Source organism: Babylonia areolata, chromosome 3 (genome assembly GCF_041734735.1).
Source record: "Babylonia areolata isolate BAREFJ2019XMU chromosome 3, ASM4173473v1, whole genome shotgun sequence".
NCBI classification, from domain to species: Eukaryota; Metazoa; Mollusca; class Gastropoda; order Neogastropoda; family Buccinidae; genus Babylonia; species Babylonia areolata.
This window is the reverse complement of record NC_134878.1, coordinates 15,166,401-15,173,900: the sequence shown is the minus strand read 5'-3', so window position 1 is coordinate 15,173,900 and position 7,500 is coordinate 15,166,401.

Sequence of the window (7,500 nt, the reverse complement as noted above, 5' to 3'; positions counted from 1 at the left end):
TAAGTTCTTTGTCTTTTCGAAGCTTCTCTGATTTGAATGATTCTTTCTTGTGTTGCATTGGGATGGGGGTAATGCTTTGCTGATTTCTTTGTGTGTTTTGGGTTTTTTTCTTTTTTCAATAAATTTGTGTTTCGTACTTTGCTGCATGTTTAAGTTGTAGTTCTGCGCTTTCCTTTGTGTATGAAGTGCTATATGTTGACAGGAGTTATTATAGTTTGTTAGTTTGTTTGTGGTGGTGATGGTTTCATATTACGTTTCCCCCTTTTTCAGTGTCAATATAGAGAGAGGATTAGGGTTTGTTGGTTCGTTTGTTTTCAGTTTGTGCCAAACTGTGTTCTTTGCAATCTCCATACTGCAGTTGCTTCTTTATGGTACTGACCTGTTTCCTCTCTCTCTCTCTCTCTCTCTCTCTCTCTCTGTCTCTGTCTCTCTTTGTGGTATACGTATTCCGAAAAGATATTGATATTATTTGAGTTATGTTCAGTAGCATATAGCCTTAGTTTTTTGTGTTTTTATTCCAGATCTTATTTTGTTGATTTCATTTAAAACGCAACAGTTTCTGATCGGCTGATTTCATTTTCCCGCTTGTGTCCTTTCTGGTGTGTACATGTCCGAAAACAGTTGGTTTCTTCTTTTTTTATGTCTGCATGTCAGCGCAGTGACCTGTATGGAATACATGTGAACATATCTAACTTCTAAAACAATTTGCTGATAAATGTTCGCAAGATGCAGTTATGTTCTGTTTGAAGTTGAGGACAGTCATCTGGGTTTCGTTTTTTAATCATGGGAGGTGGGGGGGGGGGTGTATTCATTTTGATTGCACATGTGATTTTGGCATTTTTTGAAGAGGTGGGATTTGGAGGAGAGGTTTTTGTCTTTTATTTTGAGCAAAGTATTATAAATGTGTTGCTTTTTGAATGGGACATAATGTGTCCAACGTTACTTTTTCTGGTGGCGGTGATTATCTCATAACAAGGAACAGAGAGCTTTACATTTAAAAAGAAAAAAAAGAAAAAAGACTTGGTGAAGGGTCCGTGGGACGTTTACTAAAACATTTCCACTGTTACATTGGCAAAGCACGGAAATATATATGATTCTCTAATGATGTCTTCACGATTCCTAAACCGTGCAACCCAAACTGCGTTTTCTTTGCTCACTGTCACTTTTGTCGAAGTTTTGGGGGTAGAACTTTGTTCTGTCCAACAAAGAGTGACAGAAAAAAAATATTAGACAGTTCAGTGAACGTGTGCTGCAGGTGTGACCGTTTCAAGTCACGTTCTATCGACCATTTCTTTAAAAGCGAACGAAAACTACATAATCAAAGAAAACATGTTAAATGTTTGGGAAGTTCGTTTTGTTCCTCTGTGCTGTAGTTTCTATTCTCTTCTTTTTTTTCTCATTCAATTATTTTTTCCGGGATGCATGACTCATCAGTTGAATCAAACAAATCATGTTGTTTATAATTATTGTCCATGAGATCATTAACCGACAACGCAAGACTCTTGTCACAAATTTTGATACATTTTAGATCGAAACTCCAACACGAAAAACGTGTTCTAGAGACTTTGAAGACATCTATTTAAAGAGCTTTAGAGGGTGAGAGTGAATGAAGGGCGAACCGCTAAACCCTGAACAGAATGGGTCTGCGTGTCTGTTGTCAAATGAATTATTTAGATATAGTCATTAAAACTATTAGTAAGCGAAAGGTGTAAAATCGTGAAAGGTTGAAACTGGTTATTACCTTCGTTCTGTTCAACTTGTAAAACGTTTAGTTTGGGTATGAGTGCTTCTTTTTTTTCTCCTTTTTTTCTCTTTTTTTTTCTCTTTTTTTTCTTGATTCGATTTAAGCAAAAATGGATTTGCGAATGATTGTTTATAGCTTTTTATTTCATGCACGATCCCATATAGCGTCTGCTGTGTTGTGCTTTTCTTCTTCTTTTTCTATAAATCATGGATGCTAACCAATCAGTGATAGTTTAGGAAATCGAAGAGTATGATGAAAGTTCTGACGTTCATCTGTTTTGATTGTTATTACCACATTGCGCCATTGGAGGTGTATTCAGAGTTGACCAGCTGTGTCAACGAAATGGTTTGATTTAATCAATGTCCTGTTAATTTTAGAAGTGAGAGAATAAGTGAAGAATCAACAGACGTGTGACTAGTTATAACTTTTGAGTTTTCTAACTTTTGATTTTTTTTATTGTGTATATACGTATGTATAACAGAGCGGTTTATGCTTGGATCGGATGATTGAATGGTGTTTGATTCAATAAATATTTTGATATTCAGTGTTGTGGTGTGTGTTTGGGGGGCAGAGAGAGAGAGAGAGGGGGGGTGTTGGGGGGGGGACATGTGCACGCAAGAAAATCGTGCCAGAGATCGTGTCTGATTTATTGATATTTACTAATCTTCTCATAATTTTCATGTGTATGCGTGTGCACGGGTACGTGTGTGTGTGCATATTAGTGTGTGTGTGTGTGTGTGCACGCTCAGACTTCAGCTGCACACAGCATCTGTGAGCAGTCAACCGCACATGTCTTGTGTGACAGAATTAAGCAGTTTGTATTCCAGTTAGCGCATGGACAGTGAACGCACCCACCCTAGCAATGCGTGCAGGTGAGGGAAAACGAGCATCACGTGCAGTGAGTGACACGGTCTTTGCCTCTGGCGTGTCCAGGCATGAGAAACAGATGTGCTGAGCAGGCGGTCGTCTTTTTCCCTTCGGTATATAGCTTGTTATGGCTCCATGCAGCATGGCAATATGTGCTGTGCTCTGCTGTGGTGTGGTGTGGTGTGGTGTGTGTGATGTGAATTGCTGTGCCTGACATTTTCATCGTCAACTCATCAACGACCTTGTGCAAACAATTCGAGGAAGAAGAAAGTGAGTTTTTTATGCCATTTATTTCGGTGATAAGAGTAATTTCTTATAATTTATTATTTTCAGCATCCTTAAATTCCTGTGGCAAATTCCTGTGACCTTTTTAAAGGCATCGGTTTATGAAAATTCGATTTGTTGAACTTCAGCGACTTGGCGGGGAAAGTGGTTCTTTTCTTCCTCACTTCGTCTTTCGTGCATTGCGAAATTCAGGAAACTTCAGGACACTGAAGTAGACAGTTGATTGGAGTAGGGATCCAGGCTATCTCAACGGGGTGATGGGAACACTAACCTTGCACCCCTACCCCTCCTCTCTCTCTCTCTCCCTCTCTCTCTCTCTCTCTCTCTCTCTCTCTCTTTAAGTACTTAATACTGAATCAGAAAAAGCATGCACACTGTCCTTGCTGTCAGTAATCCGGTATAGGGAATAACGACAATTAGGACGATAATAACAGTAATAGCAGCAGCAGTGGTAATGATAAATAATGGTAATAGCAATAATAATAATTTGCCGAGCGCTTAACTTTCAAAACGATACCAGTATTCCTGTTTTAAAATCTAGTCGCTAAATACAGTATCTCTCTTGCTCACCTCTCTGCCGATGAACACACACAACGCGCACGCGCACACACACACATACACATTGGTGCACACGCACATACGCGCACACACACACACACACACACACACACACACACACACTCACTCACACACACACACACACACACACACACACACACACACACAGAAAGGAGGTATGCAAACATAAGTTAATAAAAACAATATGAACACGAGAATTTGTTGTAAGGTACCCAGTAAATAGAATCAGTTAAGCGAAAGAAACCAAATGGATTTTTTTTATCACCATATTTCGGATTTATTGAAAATTGGGACTGAAAATGAGTGTCACACACGTTGGTTAATTATAACAACAAAGGAAATGCACATTATTTATTATGTATACCGTCTGCAAACAAAAAAACATGTAGGAGGTATAATAAAAACTACCAGATTACGCTGAAGCTGTTTTCAAACTGACAGGGGGATTTTGTTTTTGTTTTCTCTGATAATTGGAACACGATTGTGAACACGTGTTTTCCTAAAATTGGAACCAAACAATGCTGCCAGAACAACTCAGGCCCAGTGGTTTTTATCACCAAACATGGGACTGCGAGTTGTTAGGTTCAGTCGGGGACCTCGACTTACAAATTATTACCTGGAAAATTACTGGGGGTGGGGGGAGGGGGTGCTGTACAAAGTAAACAGAATTATAACATTAACATTCCTTCGCCACAATCAAGTTTTATCTTTTATTACTTTTTCTCACAACACATTTTTCTCTGTGTGAAATTCGAGCTGCTTTCAACAGGGAGAGCGCAGTGCAGCGCCATTTTTTTGTATTTTTCTAATTCCAGCAGGTGATTTATGTTTTCCTATCAAAGTGGATTATTCTGCTGAATTTTGCCAGGGACAACAGTTTTGTTTTTGTTTTTTTTTGTTTTTTGTTTTGTTTTGATTTTTTTGCCGTGGGTTCGTTTAAGTGCGCTAAGCACATGCTACACACGGGACCTCGGTCCATTGTCACAGCTAGATGACTAACGTCCAGACCACCACTGAAGGTCTATTGTCACAGCTGGATGACTAGCGTCCAGACCACCACTGAAGGTCTATTGTCACAGCTGGATGACTAGCGTCCAGACCATCACTGAAGGTCTATTATCACAGCTGGATGACTAGCGTCCAGACCACCACTGAAGGTCTATTGTCACAGCTGGATGACTAGCGTCCAGACCACCACTGAAGGTCTATTGTCACAGCTGGATGACTAACGTCCAGACCACCACTGAAGGTCTATTGTCACAGCTGGATGACTAGCGTCCAGACCATCACTGAAGGTCTATTGTCACAGTTGGATGACTAGCGTCCAGACCATCACTGAAGGTCTATTGTCACAGTTGGATGACTAACGTCCAGACCACCACTGAAGGTCTATTGTCACTGTTGGATGACAAGCGTCCAGACCACTACTGAAGGTCTATTGTCACAGCTGGATAACTAACGTCCAGACCACTACTGAAGGTCTATTGTCACAGCTGGATAACTAACGTCCAGACCACTACTGAAGGTCTATTGTCACAGCTGGATGACTAGCGTCCAGACCACTACTGAAGGTCTATTGTCACAGCTGGATGACTAGCGTCCAGACCATCACTGAAGGTCTATTGTCACAGCTGGATGACTAGCGTCCAGACCACCACTGCTCGTGGAGGGGGATAAAATGCTGGCGTTTGTGGGATTCGATCCTGTGCACTGAGATTCTTTCGCTTCCCATGCGGACGCGTTACCACTAGGCCACCACTTCCAGTAACGATCAGGAACCAAGACCGACCTCTTAAATTAACAAGGACGGGTACACATGTGGCTACCCTGTACTGGTCAAAATGTCACTGTGAGGCCAAGTTCACACAAAACCCAGCCAACAACTGGTCGAGAATTGTGCGCACGTCATTTTTCGCATTTCTGCCATACATGTGATGATGATGGAGTCTCCCGTCGGACCGACGGATGAGTAGGCAGGCAGGCTTATCTGTCGGTGTGTATCCTCATTCCGAAATTAGCCTGGTTGCCTGACCAGCACAGGTGACTTTTTTTTTTAGTGAAGAGGAGTTGTGCAGTCCCTTCCCCCACTCTGTCGCCTACCGACGCTCACAGTCCCACAGGTGCAGATACTGCCACGTGTAGGACGGTCTCGGCAGGTGCACTTTTTTTCTTCTAGGAGGACTTCCAGCCAAGGATAAGAGCTCCCCCTACCCTTTGGTCATCCTCTTCCGCCTTCACAGCCGTTGGGAAAGGTTTCCTCCTCCGCCTGGTCCGTCGTTGGGAGACTTCACATGCAGCAGGCTTACGTGGTACCAGTAGCAAGGGCTATGCCCCTGACCTGGCACACAACATGTATGGCGGCCGTAAGTGTTCACACTGGCGCCAGTCAGATTTTTGATTGGTCTCGTGTAGACAGTTGAGAAGGGTGCCAGTCCAAGGTACGAAACTCTTCAATGATACTTTTAGTTACGTGAATCCCAATGATGGAAGTTTCTTCCGTCTTGGAGGAGAGCGCCGCATCGTCTCCAGCTGACAGCAACTGTGCGTGCATTGCTGTGTCAGGCTGTCGGCAGCTGGCTGTTAGCAACTGGCTGGGCAAAGTGTGAACGTAGCCTAAACAAATTTCAGTCCTGGTTGACCTCTAGGACTTGTAAAGGTGTGAAAAACTCAAGAGGAGCTGCGGTACTGTCGATTGTCGCCTTCTTCGTGGATGATTCTTCTGGGAGTTGCTTGGCACCACAGGTGTTGTTATTTCCTGGGCATGGTTGCCGCCAGGTGATATTGACATGAAGTGTTGGATATGCCATGCGTCTCAATCTCTAACTGAAATGACTCGTTTTAGCATCGTCTTGCTCCTCCTCATTCATCATGAAATATAGACCAGAACTGGCCACGCACAAAACAAAATAATAATAATAAATCATTGGTTCTAAATGGGAGGGGGGTGGATAAAACTAAATATCGAGATTTATCAGGGGGCAGGTCTACGCAATCGTTAAGTCATACAATCCCCTTTGTTCACTAAAGCTTTTGGAATGTTTCCTGGGCCACCTTGACTGTCAGAAATAAATCGTGACATGGGAGCTTAACTCGGCAACGCAGAATTCTTCCTCACACACTAGTCAAACAGCTTGGAACATTACTTCAAAAGGAGGCTGCGCCCAGCTGGGCACTTTGAGTATGTATACGGCATGGATATCAATACGACTGACGCACGCGAATCACCTCGCTGACGCATTTCCTGATCCCTGGATTGCACTGCAGCGGCCAGCGCTGAGCAGTTATAGCTGGTTGTACCTGTTTCTGCCTCCACTTAAACGGTTCGCTAATGGCGCCAAGACCCAGCCAGCAAGAGCGTTCGTTCATTGTTGTCAAAGTGTTAACGACGATGTAGAGTCGATGACGGCCGTGTCGACATAAAACAGTGTTTCCATATCTGGTTCACAAGATGATTGTCGAGCGTGGGCAGGACGGGTTGATTTTTTTTTTTTCCCCGTTCCTGCTGCAACCGAACGGCACGTGGGAGACGATTGTCGCTCACATCGGGTCGTTTGGTTACATTTCAGTACCCATGTATTAAAACAATACAAGCCACCACATTGGTGCATGCAAGGCGACGGTTTCTTTTTATATGAACTGCTCGAAAACATATTTTTTGGCGCATAACAATTGCGAAATAAAAGCGGAACTGCACCACCCTTTCGCCCGTTTGTTTAGGCTGACGTTTGTCGTTGGTCATTCTGTTTAAAAAAAAAAAAAAAAAACATCGGTTATGTTAATCCTTCCAACCCCTCACCACTTCCGACGTTTCCACCTCTCATGTACACTTTTGTTTCGTAAGTAAGGACTGTTCCGCAAAATGTTTTCGCTCTATCATTTTTATTATTATCATTATTGTCATCATTACTCTGTGTGTGTGTGTGTGTGGTGTGATCTGGATACTGTCCAGACAGTGGCATCCAGCTCTTCATTGTCCCTTCGCAAACGATCATTTCGTGGGTCATTGTGTGCTGATCCCGGCGTGG